This window comes from Schistocerca piceifrons, chromosome 2 (genome assembly GCF_021461385.2).
Source record: "Schistocerca piceifrons isolate TAMUIC-IGC-003096 chromosome 2, iqSchPice1.1, whole genome shotgun sequence".
Lineage (NCBI taxonomy): Eukaryota > Metazoa > Arthropoda > Insecta > Orthoptera > Acrididae > Schistocerca > Schistocerca piceifrons.
In genome coordinates, this window is record NC_060139.1 from 898,971,948 (window position 1) to 898,987,805 (window position 15,858).

At 45.6% G+C, this 15,858-nt stretch overlaps 1 protein-coding gene across 1 annotated transcript in view; it reads left to right on the top strand.

The window, feature by feature from the left end:
• LOC124776765 (glutathione S-transferase-like) overlaps positions 1 to 15,858 on the top strand; it is a 335,310-nt gene that overhangs the window by 142,578 nt on the left and 176,874 nt on the right. Inside the window, exon 2 of the mRNA XM_047251904.1 lies at positions 7,998 to 8,069. The gene's annotated coding sequence lies outside the window, so the exon portion shown is untranslated. The remainder of the gene's footprint in view (positions 1 to 7,997; positions 8,070 to 15,858) is intronic.

Here is a 15,858-nt window from a genome sequence, read left to right on the forward strand (position 1 = left end):
GCTTCGAAATCAAATTCTCCTATCATACCAGCTCAGGCCATTTCAGTTAGTCAAGTGTTACGGGATACAGTTTGTAAAATCATTTCCATCGCAGAAATTACATCTATAGCTTGTGATCTATATGTATGTATGTATGGATGGATGGGTGGGTGGGTGTATGGTGAGTAGATCCACTAATTCTGTTGTAAGTATTGTGGTTTCAGTTCTGTCTAGATTTAGCTCTTTTCAAACTCCCTTTAATAATTACGTTGCGCTATCCGAAAATTCTTTCCAAAGTGAACCATAAAAATAGTTCAAAATGGTTCAAATGGCTCTGAGCACTATGGGACTTAACATCTATGGTCATCAGTCCCCTAGAACTTAGAACGACTTAAACCTAACTAACCTAAGGACAGCACACAACACCCAGCCATCACGAGGCAGAGAAAATCCCTGACCCCGCCGGGAATCGAACCCGGGAACCCGGGCGTGGGAAGCGAGAACGCTACCACACCACCACGAGATGCGGGCATAAAAATAGTTAGAGTGGACGTTACAAAGTTAGACTCCTCAAGGTCGCACCCGCTGCTTTCAGTCCACAGACGCTAAGCACTGGGATTCGCCAGCCTCATAGCTTTGTTGCCACACTATTGGCAGGGCAGTTGGCCAGCGCCAGGTGAATGTTCAGTGTTTACTTCCGATATCGTGTGTTCAAGTGTGGTTCCAGTCTTCCGTGGAACGGTGCATTGACGTTATGTTTGGTAGTGGGCGATATGCAGAAGTAAGGTACTGTGTAGGGGGCGCAAAGACGTTCGGAAACGATCTAAAATTCTTATAACGAAATGTACTGGAGTTTTTTTTACTGATCTGGCTGACAGTGAAGATAGCAGTGATAATATAATTTTTGTCCCAGTTCATAAAATGAGAAATAACCTTATATTTTGGAATCGACTGTCTTCCTTATTAACAATGCAGTAACATTGGCAAATCTCTAGATGTGAAGATGTGTTTTAATTCACCAAGGAAAGGATATAAATGAAAACGGAAATCTACGGAATTTGACTATTTTGACAAAAAGGTTAGTGCGTGGAACAGTCCGCTGGCTAAAAAATACAGGGTGAAAAATGTTATTCTGGCTGAGAGACCTGCGTCCTTTGTCTTCTCCACTCACTAGTTTTTTCATTCAGGAAGCGTAATGGTGGCCGAAAATTTTTAATGGAGACCGGAGAGATTGTAGCCGCAAAACGAAGTTTTGTGTACCATGCACTTACTGCTTCTGATTACAATGGTCTCGTAGTATACTTCGATAAAATTTGGCTTTCACAAAACCGTACAGAGGTGTTGCCTGAAAATACTTACAGTAATTTTGTATAGCTAAAATCGGTGATTTGGATAATGTATGCAGTGACTAAGGGTCAGTCACTCCGTCTTCAGGCCACAAGTGACCCATCGGGACCATCCGACCGCCGTACCATCCTCAACTGAGGATGCGGATAGGAGGGGCGTGTAGTCAGCACACCGCTCTCCCGGTCGTTATGATGGTTTTCATTGACCGGAGCCGCTACTATTCGGTCGAGTAGCTCCTCCATTGGCATCACGAGGCTAAGTGCACCCCAAAAAAAGGCAACAGCGCATGGCTGCCCGGATGGTCACTCATCCAAGTGCCGACCAGGCCCGACAGCGCGTAACTTCGGTGATCTGACAGGACCCGGTGTAGCCACTGCGGCAAGGCCGTTGCCAAGGGTCAGTAAGAGCTGTAAATAAAAAAATAATTTCGGGAGGCATGGAATACTCTCGGTCGTATTAAGGCGTTCCGTCGGAAAAGTCCTGGCGGCGACATACAAGTATTCGCGCGCTGCAGCGTACACAGTCTCTCGCAAATGAAATGCGTTGATACGTGGCGCGATACAATAACGATGTCTCTGATGTTACCAAGATTAATTTTGCAGTTTTCTGAACGGCTCTCTCCCTGGAAGTTTTTATAAGGTCCAACAGAATGCAAATTCATCAGGACATTTTCCGTTGCACAGACAGAATAGTTCCGCACCTCTTACCGTATTTTACTTTTTACCTCGAAATATTTTTACGTTTTCACAACAAAATCGTCTGTTACACGCAACTATAATCTCTGAGGATGTTCATATATTTTTTCAGCACAAATATATCAGTGGTTCTATTTTACCAACAGGATGAAGTAAAACATTTTTGTTCTTCAAAATTTCATCTAACATGTTAGTTTTAAATTTTTTTTCCGAGGTAGCTGGCAATAATTTTCTTTTAGAAAGTACTGCATCGTGTTCTAGACTAAAAATGGAGATGTCCAACATTTTTTCCGGAGTAGTTCCTAACACATGAAATTACCACAAACTGGCACTTCTGTAAGATGGTGAGATGACCTTGAGGTGCCTGTTTTCGTGACGGCCGCTACAATCAGATTTCATATATTCAAATATTCAAAAACATGGGTCATATACTCTTATGGACTCACAGATTAAAGTAAAAACTATTGGGAAGGCTTACACTGTTGCAGATGTATCTTCAACTGACAGCACATCTTGTCGACACTTACAACAGACGTCCCACGGTCATTTAAAAACTTTTCCTTATTGCTCGTTAGCCTTTCAATCAGGAACTTCAAATAACTGAGTTTTGTGATTCATCAGGGTGAACCTGGAGAAATCCCTGACGTTGTTTTCATCGATATCAGCTTTTAAGAATCCTCAAAGTAAATAAATGTGATCCATGGTCGTTGAAAGTTCATCAGTTACTGACGTAACGTATTAATAGTTGTGGAGAGCAGAAACAAACACTTGTTCTATGTACAACTGACGCTATCTGCAACCGGCTGCAACAACATGCGATACTAATGCTTTTGCGTCACATCTCTTTGTCTTTCCGAGGTCAAAACTTTTTTTGACCTTCAGCTACTTGTCTTGTGCTAGAATGGATGGTCCACAAAGTAGCGAACACAACGCTTGTCAATTAAGTGCAGGTACGTGACTAACTGTGCTATTTCATGATAAACATATAGTAAGGTGTTAGTTACGAATCGAACGCATTGATCTACCTACCTTTAGTAAAAATAAAGCCAACTATTTTTAGTGAATACTTGTGTCGCATCCTGGCACCGGTTTCATCCTAGCTTTAGGTGAAGGTGTCGCCTGGGTGGCACAATTCGGATGTTGATGACAATGAGGGCTAAGGTCTACTACGTTATCTTTAATAGAGTGAGAGGGAGAAAATCTCCTAGGGCACTTACATGATTTTGGAACGGAAAGGAGACATTGTCGGTTTTGAAGGAAGTGAATAAGGCGCAAACTCTTAAGGATACAATTTATGTCTCAATAGTTCAACCTTATTCATAGAGGTATTTCACAGTGGCTTTATACCTTTACACATCAGCGATTGCACCCTTCTACCCTATGTCAGTCCTTTCCAGCAATCCCCGGTTCTACAGTTCGCCATCAGGGATGAGCACTCTGCTTGCAACTCGTTCCGACAATGTACAAATACTTTAACCACAATAAGAAAGAAATGCGAGACAGCACTTGTTCCTCTCTATATTCTGACACACAGAATACACCAATAATTTCTCGTTGCGGCACACACAATTAGATACCTTATTCACACTATGAGACAAGTGCGAGAAATTACTTGCTCCCCTGTATAGTCCGACATACAGAAAGTACTATTACTCGTATTACTGGACACAGACTCTATAGAGCTTGTTCTTTTCTAATAGGTAGAAAACTCAAGATAATAACTGATTCTGAATACTTATCGGAAGATCCGTTGCCCACAGTCGAACGTGGACAAACTTCTCTTAGTTTTTACTACACTCATGCTCATAAATTAAGGATACTTGCAGAATGTGATGCCACACAACGTGACACTACAGAAAACTGGCGCTAATAGCATAGGCACATAGGGAACACACACGACACAGATCTGTAAGTCAACGGTATTGGTGATAAGTTGAGAAAACCGTCCCGAAACAAATGTGCTACAAAACGCCACTGCTCCCTGCGCATGTACCCCGACATCAATATGGGATATGATCACTATGCACACGTACACAGGCCGCACAACGGGTTGGCATTCTCTGGATCAGGTGGTCGAGCAGCTGCTGAGATATAGCCTCCCATTCTTGCACCAGTGCCTGTCGGAGCTCCTGAAGTGTCGTAGGGGTGTGAAGACGTGCAGCAATACGTCGACCGAGGGCATCCCATACGTGCTCGATGGGGTTTAGGTCTGGAGAACAGGCAGGCCACTCCATTCACCTGACATCTCCTGTTTCAAGGTACTACTCCACGAAGGCAGCTCGGTGGGGCCGTGCGTTATCATCCATCAGGAGGAATGTGGGACCCACTGCACCCCTGAAAACGCGGATATACTGGTGCAAAATGACGTACCGATACACCTGATCTGTTACAGTTCCTCTGTCAAAGACATGCAGGGGTGTACGTGCACCAATCATAATTCCACCCCACACCATCAAACCATGTCCTCCATACAGGTCCCTTTCAAGGACATTAAGGGGTTGCTATCTGGTTCCTGGTTCACGCCAGATGAAAACCCGGCGGGAATCACTCTTCAGACCATATCTGGACTCGTCCGTGAACATAACCTGGGACCACTGTGCCAATGACCATGTACTGTGTTCTTGACACCAGGCTTTACGGGCTCTCCTGTGACCAGGGGTCAGTTGAATGCACATTGCAGGTCTCCGGGCGAATAAACCACGTCTGTTCAGTCGTCTGTAGACTATGTGTCTGGAAGCAACTGTTCCAGTGGCTGCAGTAAGGTCCCGAACGAGGCTACCTGCAGTACTCCGTGGCCGTCTGCGGGCACTGATGGTGAGATATGGGTCTTCTTGTGGTGTTGTACACTGTGGACGTCCCGTACTGTAGCGCCTGGACACGTTTCCTGTCTGCTGGAATCGTTGCCATAATCTTGACATCACACTCTGTGGCACACGGAGAGCCAGTGTTACTACCTGCTGTGTTTGACCAGCCTGCAGTCGCCCTAGTATTGTATCCCTCATAACGTCATCAATATGTGCTCTTTGAGCCATTTTCAACACACAGTCACCATTAGCACTCCTGAAAACGTCTGCACACTTACTCGCTGCACCGTACTCTGACATGCATCGACACACCTCTGCATATGTGGACTGCTGCCAGCGCCACCGTGCGACGACCGCAGGTAAAATGCACCGCATGGTTATACCCGGAGGTGATTTAAACTCGCAAACCGCCCACCGGAGCATTCTTTCACCATGTATCAGCATTATCCTTAATTTATGAGCATGAGTGTACATCAGCATCAAAGTATCACCCTGTGGCTGCCCTCGACGACTCGCCTGTTGTACTAGCTGCTTCCTGGAAATCACTCCTTCATGGTACTGACTGCGACTGCCTTGATCTTGTGCATAAGTCGCTTACATACTGATTTCTCAGGGACTTCTCGTGAGTTTCTCTGCCAGTGTTGCTTTTCCCTAATGCTACAGAAGGTCTTCCTAATTTCTGGAAGCGTTCAACCTCGTTTGAAAATGATTCTCAAGCAAGGCAACTACCATTTCAGTGGGTGCTGCCGTCCGGCTGTGGTTACTGTTACTGCATACATAAATATCGTTTCGGCAGTGACCGTGGCTGTGGCACGCCACTTTCGATTCTGAGTGTTGACAGTTACACTCGCTCTGCTATCCCCTGGCTGTATGCCACATTCATCGTGCGTCCCCTTACATTAGTAGAATTTGACGAACTATCGCATTTTTTAAATTAATGAAATTTGATAGCCACCATACCTCTTTCCAAGTCGAATGGGAAACGGTGCGGTGGGAGAAATACTCGAAATGACGACGCTTCAGGAGAACAAGGTGCTGAACATGCGAAAAAGGTCACAGTTCGGAAGTTCATGTGACGTGGAAGGTACGCTAATGATGTCACAAAAATGGTTCAAATGGCTCTGAGCACTATGGGACTTAACATCTGAGGTCATCAGTCCCCTAGAACTTAGAACTACCTAAACCTAACTAACCTACAGACATCACACATATCCATGCCCGAGGCAGGATTCGAACCTGCGACCGTAGCGGTCGCGCGGTTCCAGACTGAAGCGCCTAGAACCGCCCGGTCATTCCGGCCGGCGATGTCAAATTGGCACCAAATTTCGCCACAGTTCTGTCCAACATCACCGTGGACGTGTCACAGATTGGAAAATTGTCACAGTCTATTTCATCCCTTCTTTTGACGCCTCTGCGATGGAGGCCAGAACCACGACGCCCAGCACTGGAATCACGCGGTTTTCTTATGAGTGACCGAGGCAAACATTCCAGGCACTCCGCCGCTCAAAATCGCCGCGAAAAGGCTGCAGGGTGTGGCGTAAAGGGCGTCGATGAAACCACTTCTCCCCTTGAGACGTTGGTTCCCACACATTTTGATGTCAAAGAGGGAAGTTCGCAGTGCGATAACATTCTTCACAACTTTAGACACTAGTGACACCCTCGGACGTTTCAGTCCTTCTCTATGGATATTTTGAGGCTGCATCTCCATCGGAAGTGATCGCATCCATTTGGAGCACAATGCGACAGCAATTTTTGCTTTCGTGTACAGTTTGGAACCACTAGCAACCATTCAAAACCATTCGACGAAATCTGAACGTGATCCGAAGCAGTGGAGGGTGCTTATGCTTTTGCAGCGCTCCTATTTTGTGTCCTCTTGTGAGTGATCACAGGGGAATGCGAGATTGACATATGCACGAATAAAATCGCAGAGGGGTCCCTCTAAGAACCTCCCACTTTGGCAAAACCCTAGGTGACACCCACCCATCTTTATTGAGAGTTTTAAAAATAGGCCTGTAGAGATGAAACTATGACAAAGGCCTAGGCGCTTGCAAACCGGCAACCCCTTTGACTCTGATTCCAGATGGGCTACTATCAAGCGCAAGGACAGCATTGTAGCATCGAAAGAGCAGCAATGTAGCGTGCCTGCAGGCGACTGGTACTCTCGACATGGGTTCCGCCTGTACAGGTGGGTGGGTGGCATTGAGGGTTTTGCTGAACTGGAGGCTCTTTACCATTGTATTCACACATGAGCCAATGTCGCAACCCCAAGTGATCATGCCGCAGGAGAGTGTGAAATAGGAGGGATGAAAAAGCATAAGCACTATCTGCTCCTTCCGACTACCTTAGAATTTCGTTGACTGGTGCTAAAGATCACTACTTATTACGACCTGTACACTAGAGCAAAAACTGCGGTCGCTCTGCGCTCCAAAGAGGTCACATCATGTTTAATGGGGCGGCAGCCCCACATTGTCCTTGTAGAGGGGATTGAATCTACCGATGGTGCCACCAGCGTCAAAGATTGTCAAGAACGTTTTCCTGTCACTCATCGCACTGCGGACAGTAGATTTCGACCGAGAAATGTGTGGAAATCAACGCCACAAAGGAAGGAGTGCTTTCATTGAGGTGTTTATGCCAACCCCTGAGCCCTTTTCGTGCCAGTTCTGAGCGGCGGTGTGTTTGGAATGTTTTTCTCGGCCACTCTTAAGAAAACTGAGTGATTTCTATCGCATAGGAGTCAAAAGAAGTGTGAAATTACAGTAAAAAGGATTGTGACAAGCATCTCATCGTGTGTCATGTCCACGGTGGCATTGTGACATAATTAACACACCTTACGTGTAGACACTTTGTTGTTTGAACTGTCATCTAGCCAGAGGGTGATGTCGCAGGGCGCCAAGCTTTGCACCATTATGTTGGAAGCTTGTAGGCACCTCTGAGCCAAATTTCAAACCTATGCATCAAAGTGGGTGCGAATTACGCGATTTCGAAAAAGTGATCCTTGAATTCTGATGCGCAGTATAGTAGCAAAGACTGAAAGATACATAAATAAAATAAAAACAAAGTGTAACTGTGGAACGTTTATTTCCAAAATAAATGTGTAGACAGATCAACAATACTCGTATGTATCGAGATATGTAATGAAGACTCTAACCTTGTTTCTTTCTTTCTTCAACAGATCTGTACGACTGGTGAAATTCGTTGTGCGACTGGAGCTGCTGCTAAAGAGGAGAGTGCTTTCTACACACAGGTATGGTCCGTCGCTAGAGACATAACAAAAAACACATGCGTCTTCTCTTAATCAACTGTGTTCGCCTCGGTACCTGTGTTCGCCTTTCTGGTCAGCGAGTCTGCTATGTGAAGCACCTTAATTAGATTCCTGATAGGACCATGGATTTTTCCTTGGTCAACAATGTAAACGTCGTGTGACTAGGGCCTCCCTTCCGGTAGACCGTTCGCCGGGTGCAAGTCTTTCAATCTGACGCCACTTCGGCGACTAGCGCGTCGATGGGGATGAAATGATGATCATGAGGACAACACAACACCCAGTCTCTGAGAAAATCTCCGAACCAGTCGCGAATAGAACCCGGGCTCTGATGATTGACATTCCGTCGCGCTGACCACTCTTTTTTTTAATTTCATTTTGTTTGTTGTGACTTGGCAAGACAGCCAAGCCACTAGGAGGTGAAGCCGAAAGGCACGCGTGTAAGCTCACGCAGGCTGGCGTGAGGTCTGGAACAGTTAAAGGATTTGAGTCTAGCAAATAAAGTACGTAGCTGTTGGAATACTTAACTTTAATCCATAATTGGTGAACATCGGTCTGACTGTACATGCATCACAAGATAAATAGCAAATGATAATGGCGCCTTGCTAGGTCGTAGCAAATGACGTAGCTGAAGGCTATGCTAACTATCGTCTCGGCAAATGAGAGCGTAATTTTTCAGTGAACCATCGCTAGCAAAGTCGGCTGTACAACTGGGGCGAGTGCTAGGAAGTCTCTCTAGACCTGCCGTGTGGCGGCGCTCGGTCTGCAATCACTGACAGTGGCGACTCGCGGGTCCGACGTATACTACCGGACCGCGGCCGATTTAAAGGCTACCACCTAGCAAGTGTGGTGTCTGGCTGTGACACCACATTCTTCACTTTCGTTGGTTGCATCTGCTCGGGGTGGACGTCGTAAGAAATCTGTTTAAGTTCTTTGTTGATCGATTAACTCAGTTTTTTTTATTACAGTGGGCTGCTAACCCTCTGACCGAACACGCTGAGGTACCGTGCCGGCGCAGCTACCGGGGGCGGACTTTTCCTTGGTGAGAAGAGCCAAACGTGGTCTATTCACTCCCGTGTTACTAGTTGAGCAGCTACTTGAGTGAGAAGTACCGGTTCCAAACTTACAGCACCCAAAAAGGCGGTATGTTGACGACATGTCCGTCCATATCGTATCCGAATGACGCCATTGGCAGAGGCTAACACGGCGGTCTGTGGCACTGAAAGACCCGCAAGGGAAGTAAGCGGAGCTGGTGCAATCACCTATTAATGACGTGAAAGTAATTATCTCTTTTCATAGGAGCCCTGTACGATGCAGCAGGAAAGGTATCCACCAATTTTCAGATAATAATACGTCATCTTAAGCTACTTTTAGAGAACCGTCCTCTCTTTGTTTTGTCTTAACTTCATAACTGTTGCAAAAGAGGACATAATAGTTGGCGAATGTGTTAAGAGGCGTTTAGCCTGAAGATGACAGTAGCTTACAAACAGCGTCGTTTGACCATGTGACAGATTGCCGTGAGGACGACACAGAAATAAGCATACCTGGCTCAAAGAAGCAACTTAAAGACTTGAAAACAAATCACCAGGTCCGGATGGAATCCCAGTTCGATTTTATGAAGAGTACTCTACGGCATTAGCCCCTTAGTTAGTTTGCATTTATGGTGAATCTCTCGCCCGCACAAAATCCCAAGCGACTGGAAAGAAGCGCAGGTGACTCCAGTGTATAAGAAAAGTAAAAGAACGGACCCGCAAAATTACAGGACAATATCCCTAACTTCTGTTTGCTGCAGAATCCTTGAACATATTCTCAGTTCGAATTCAATAACCTTTCTTGAGGATAAGCAACTTATATCCACGAATCACCACGGCTTTAGAAAGAATCGCTAGTGCGAAACTCAGCTTGCCCTTTTCTCACATGTTACACTGAGAACTACGGATGAGGGGCAACAGGCAGATTCCATATTTCTAGATTTCCGAAAAGCTTTTGACACGTTGCCCCATTGCAGGCTGTTGACGAAGGTACGGGCATGTAAAATAAGTTCGCAGATATATGAGTGGCTCGAAGACTTCTTAAATAATAGAACCGAGTATGTTGTCCTCAACGGCGAGTGTTCATCAGAGACAAGGATATAGTTAGAAGTGCCCCAGAGAAGTGTGATAGGACCGCCGTTGTTCTCTATATACGTAAATGATATAGCGGACAGGGTGGGCAGCAATCTGCGGTTGTTTGCTGATGATACCGTGGTGTATGGTAAGGTGTCGAAGTTTACTGACTGTAGAAAAATACATGAAGACTTAGATTTCCAGTTGGTGTGATGAATAACAGGTAGTCCTAAATGTGGAAAAATGCAAGTTAATGCGGATGAGTAGGAAGAACAAACCTGTAATATTCGAATACAGTATTACTAGTGCCCTGCTTGACACGTTCAAGTCGTTTAAATATCTGGGCGTAAAGCTGAAAAGCGGTATGAGGTGGAACGAGTATGTGAAAACTGTAGTAGGGAAGGCAAATGGCCGACTCTGGGTCATTGGGAGAATTTTAGGAAAGAATGGTACACCTTTAAAGGAGACCGCAATAGGACTATAGTGCGACCTATTCTTGAGTGCTGCTCAAATGTTTGCGATCCGTACCAGATCGGAATGAAGGAAGACGTCGAAGGAGTTCAGAGAAGGGCTGATAGATTTGTTACCGGAAGGTTCGAACAAAATTTACGTGTTACGGATATCTTTCGGGAACTCAGATGGGCGTCCCTGGATGGAAGGTGGCTTTCTTTTCTGGAAACACTATTCAGAAAATTTAGAGAACCGGCATTTGAAGCTGACTGCCGAACAGTTCTGCTGCCACCAACGTACATCGCGCGAAATTAGGGTTCATAAGGAGGCGTACAGACAGTCGTTTTACCCGCGCTTTATTTGCGAGTGGAACAGAGGAAATGACAAGTAGTGGTACAGGGTACCCTTCGCAACGCACCTTACGGTGGCTTGCGGGGTATCTATGTAGATGTAGATGGATAAATAAAAGAAAAATCTTCATTTCTCTGTTCGATCTGCCGGTGGTCGTACCCCTACGCCAGATACGTTTTATTTGTTCGTGTACGAATGTAATTATTCACCTTTACTGTTAACAAGGAATTGTCATAATACTTTCTGGTTTGGTTTTATTTGTTTGTAAACAGATAGTCGCAAAAGAACGTATGTCTCCATGATACTTATTCATAAGCATCTCACCAATTAGATCGAACAGGCTACTCGCATATAAAGACACTCGAAACCGCTTTAGGAAATTAGTCAACTTGGCAACCACTCGCTAATAACTTAATAAGACTGACGTCCATTGCATAACGAATTATGTATCGAGCAACCATGCCATAGAATGTGTGTTGTCCTACGCACTATTAAAAAGCACAACTGGCGTGCTCTCAGCTTTGCACATCTTGAGCCAGGAATGCAATCGTGTTTTGTCACATTGACAGGTGTTCACGTTATTTCCCTAGTCACAAATCACAGCTATAGATACAACTTGTGCAATAGCAAACGCAGCAAACGTATATTATCTCAGCTTTTGAACGGGGAAAGGAATTCGTTCTGAACTGTGTTTATGCTTATAGCTACCGCGATCGTATCACTGTTGTAATAAATTGGCATTGCATGTTTCGACACTGCTCTGTCATCACCAACCCCTTTCCGTTACTTGCCCCACACGACTGTAGTCATTTTTTCACTTCACACTCACGTTTCCGTAATCGTACGCTACCAAAGTCAAATCTGGATAAGACTACACGGTACAAATTACACAGCAGAGTAGCGAAAGCTCTTTTGCAAAGCAGAGATAAAATCGTCTGTCATGCAGGAAAGAGATTACTGACTATTAGCGTAAATTCTCTGCATGTAACAAAGAAAAACGGGTCTACCAGTCTTACGTCATACTGCTATCTGTATTTTCCAGAATTCGTCATATCCGTGACGAATTTCGATGTATCCTGTGGCGTTAGAGAAACCCTTTCACTTCAACTCTGACTCACTGTTGGAGATTCTCGTCACTTTGAAAAAATGATGAATTGCCGTTATTTTGTCTTTGTCAGTTAATCCAGTATTACAGAATCCCACATTGCGTATACTCTAGTTCGTTTAACACCGTAAGGACCTACTAAACGATGTAAACTACGTGCTTCTGCTTTTCTTACAAGGGAAACGTCCCATAACACTCCCCCCCCCCCCCCCCCCCTCTCAGATTTAATACACTACTGGCCATTAACATTGCTGCTACACCAAGAAGAAATGCAGTTGATAGTCGGGCATTCATTGGACAAATATATTATACTGGAACTGACATGTGACTACATTTTTACGCAATTTGGGTACATAGATCCTGAGAAATCAGAACCCAGAACAACACCTCTGGCCGTATTAACAGCCTTGATTCGCCTGGACATTGAGTCAAACAGAGCTTGGATGGCGTGTACAGGTACAGCTGCCCATGCAGCTTCAACACGATACCACAGTTCATCAAGAGAAGTGACTGGCGTATTGTGACGAGCCAGTTGCTGGGCCACCATTGACCAGACGTTTTCAGTTGGTGAGAGATCTGAAGAATGTGCTGGCCGATGCAGCAGTCGAACATTTTCTGTATCCAGAAAGACCCGTACACAACCTGCAACATGCGGTCGTGCATTATCCTGCTGAAATGTAGTTTTTGCAAGGATTGAATGAAGGGTAGAGCCACGGGTAGTAACACATCTGAAATGTAATGTCCACTGTTCAAAGTGCCGTCAATGCGAACAAGAGGTGACCGAGACGTTTAACCAGTGGCACCCCATACCATCACTCAGGGTGATACGCCAGTATGGCGATGACGAATACACGCGTACAATGTGCGTTCACCGCGATGTCGCCAAACACGGATGCGACCATCATGATGCTGTAAACAGAACCTGGATTCATCTGAAAAAAAAAGACGTTTTGCCATTCGTACACCATCGCAGGCGCTCCTGTCTGTGATGCAGCGTCAAGGGTAACCGCAGCCACGGTCTCTGAGCTGATAGTCCATGCTGCTGCAAACGTCGTTGAACTGTTCGTGCAGATGGTTGTTGTCTTTCAAACGTCCCCATCTGTTGACTCAGGGATCGAGATGTGGCTGCACGATCCGTTACAGCCATGCGGATAAAATGCCTGTCATCTCGACTGCTAGTGATACGAGGCCGTTGGGATCCAGCACGGCGTATTACCCTCCTGAACCCACCGATTCCATATTCTGCTAACAGTCATTGAATCTCGACCAACGCGAGCAGCAATGTCGCGATACGATACACCGAATCGCGATAGGCTACAATACGACCTTTATCAAAGTCGGAAACGTGATAGTACGCATTTCTCCTCCTTACATGAGGCATCACAACAACGTTTCACCAGGCAACTCCGGTCAACTGGTGTTTGTGTATGAGAAATCGGTTGGGAACATTCCTCATGTCAGCACGTTGTAGGTGTCGCCACAGGCGCCAACCTTGTGTGACTGCTGTGAAAAGCTAATCATTTGCCTATCACAGCATCTTCTCCCTGTCGGGTAAATTTCGCGTCTGCAGCACGTCATCTTCGTGGTGTAGCAATTTTAATGGCCAGTAGTGTAGTAAGATGGCCCAGTGGATGGCCAGTCTAAATCCGAACACGGATCAAGCATCAAAACAGGGAGACGGTGTACTGAACTGTGAAAAAAGAAGCAAAGTAGAAGTGAACGGCCAAGCATGTCCAACATCGAGCGGCTTACGTTAACCAAGGCATCGTGGTTCTGTGGTCACAGTGAGTACTGCCAAGAGGGAGATCCGTATTCTTCCTTTTTCACAAAATTATGAACAGTCCGTCGGGTCATTGATGTGTCTGTTCGTTGTATTCTGAATTGTGTGTGTGTCGCTGTGTAACGTACGTTTGTAACAGCTAGGTGTAAGGAAGTGACCTCCAGACGCACGTACCTCCTATTTGTTCCATCCACGTACTACACGTTATGACTCTTTTGTTCCGTTCTGGAATTCCTTTGTTGTAACATAGTTCACATCCGTTTATCTGCTGTTTTCATCTCATAAGAGGTCTAAGCAACATCTCTCCTGCTCTCACTATTCATCGCTTTTACTTGCGACGCTAATACATTCTTACATAATGACTCATATTCTATAACCATTATACAGGGTGTAAATTTTAAGTTGACAAACCAGAATAACTCGTAAAATAAGCTTCACACGAAAAAATGTATAGAATCCAAAGTTGATTATTTTCGTGGGGGACATCTGCTGGTGATAAAATTAGCCCGCCACCCCAGCCCCCTGGGGGTGGTGCGCGAGTCAACTTTAAAATTTCAAATCAACTTTGGATTCTACACATTTTTTCGTGTGAAGCTCATTTTTCGAGTTATTCTGGTTTGTCAATTTAAAATTTACGCCCTGTATAGTATGACAACTGCCAAGAATACGGAAGGATAAGAGATGTCAATGGCCGGACGGACAGTTCATAACTTCGTGAAAAAAAAAGTGGCGCTGTCCGGTGTGGCCGTGCGGTTCTAGGCGCTACAGTCTGGAGCCGTGCGACTGCTACGGTCGCAGGTTCGAATCCTGCCTCGGGCATGGTTGTGTGTGATGTCCTTAGGTTAGTTAGGTTTAATTAGGCGACTGATGACCTCAGAAGTTAAGTCGCAAAGTGCTCAGAGCCATTTGAACCATTTTTGAACCAAAAAAAAGGGGCACGGCTAAGATTTGAACACCGATCTCCCGCTCTGCAGTCAGGCACCGCCCCACAAAAACACGATGCCATGGTTCTTGCAATGCGCTCGATGTTGCACATCTTGAGCTTGGCCCGTTCACTGTTTCTATTTCGCTTCTTTTTTGACAGTGCAGTACACCTTCTTCTTGTTTTCATGCTGATCTGTGTTCAGTTTCTGATGGGCTATCCACTAGTTTTACTCTTAAATCCGAGGTCGGTGCGACGGATTGTTTACCTAGTTAGTGATGTCGCCTCATCTCTGCATAGCTATAGCGACATACATCCTTTTGACCCTTGTTGCAGCACTGTCAAGAGTGTTCAGTACAGTGTGTTTTCAGACACACTTGTCCTCTGCCCAGCATTAAAGTCTGACGTCAGCTCCGCCACAGTTCGCCGCCTGTCTTGTTCTACCAGTCTGCCTAGCCTAGGACGTTCGACATCTGGAATGAGGTGTAGGAGCCCATTCCCACGACGTTGGACGTGGTTTCACCTTGGTTTCGTCACGTGTCAAAGACACCACAGCACTCCTCGAACACCGGAGAAGTCGTGCAGTTTCCGAAATGCTCATGCCGATCATCCGAACCATCACAATCTGCCCTCGGTCAAACTCAGATAGATCGTGCGCCTTCTCCATTCCACACACTGACAGCACTCTCACTGATATTACATGCACAGTGAGCAGCCATCATTCCTCCCCAGGTGACGGTGTTATCCCCTGGACGAGTTTGTATCGATAGCAGGTCGGCGGTAAAATTTTTTGAAATTTATGGTAAGTTCCTATGGGACCAAACTGCTCAGGTCATCGGTCCCTAGGCTTACACACTAATTAATCTAACTTAAACTAACTTACGCTAAGAACAACACACACACACACACACCCTTGCCCGAGGGAGGACTCTAACCTCCGACGGGGGAAGCCGCGCGGATATGTCGGTGGTCATAATGTTGTGGCTGATCAGTGTAAATATTACTAACTGTGCCAGAAGCACGGGTCATGTGCTGCATTCTGGAAAGCGTTACACCATGGA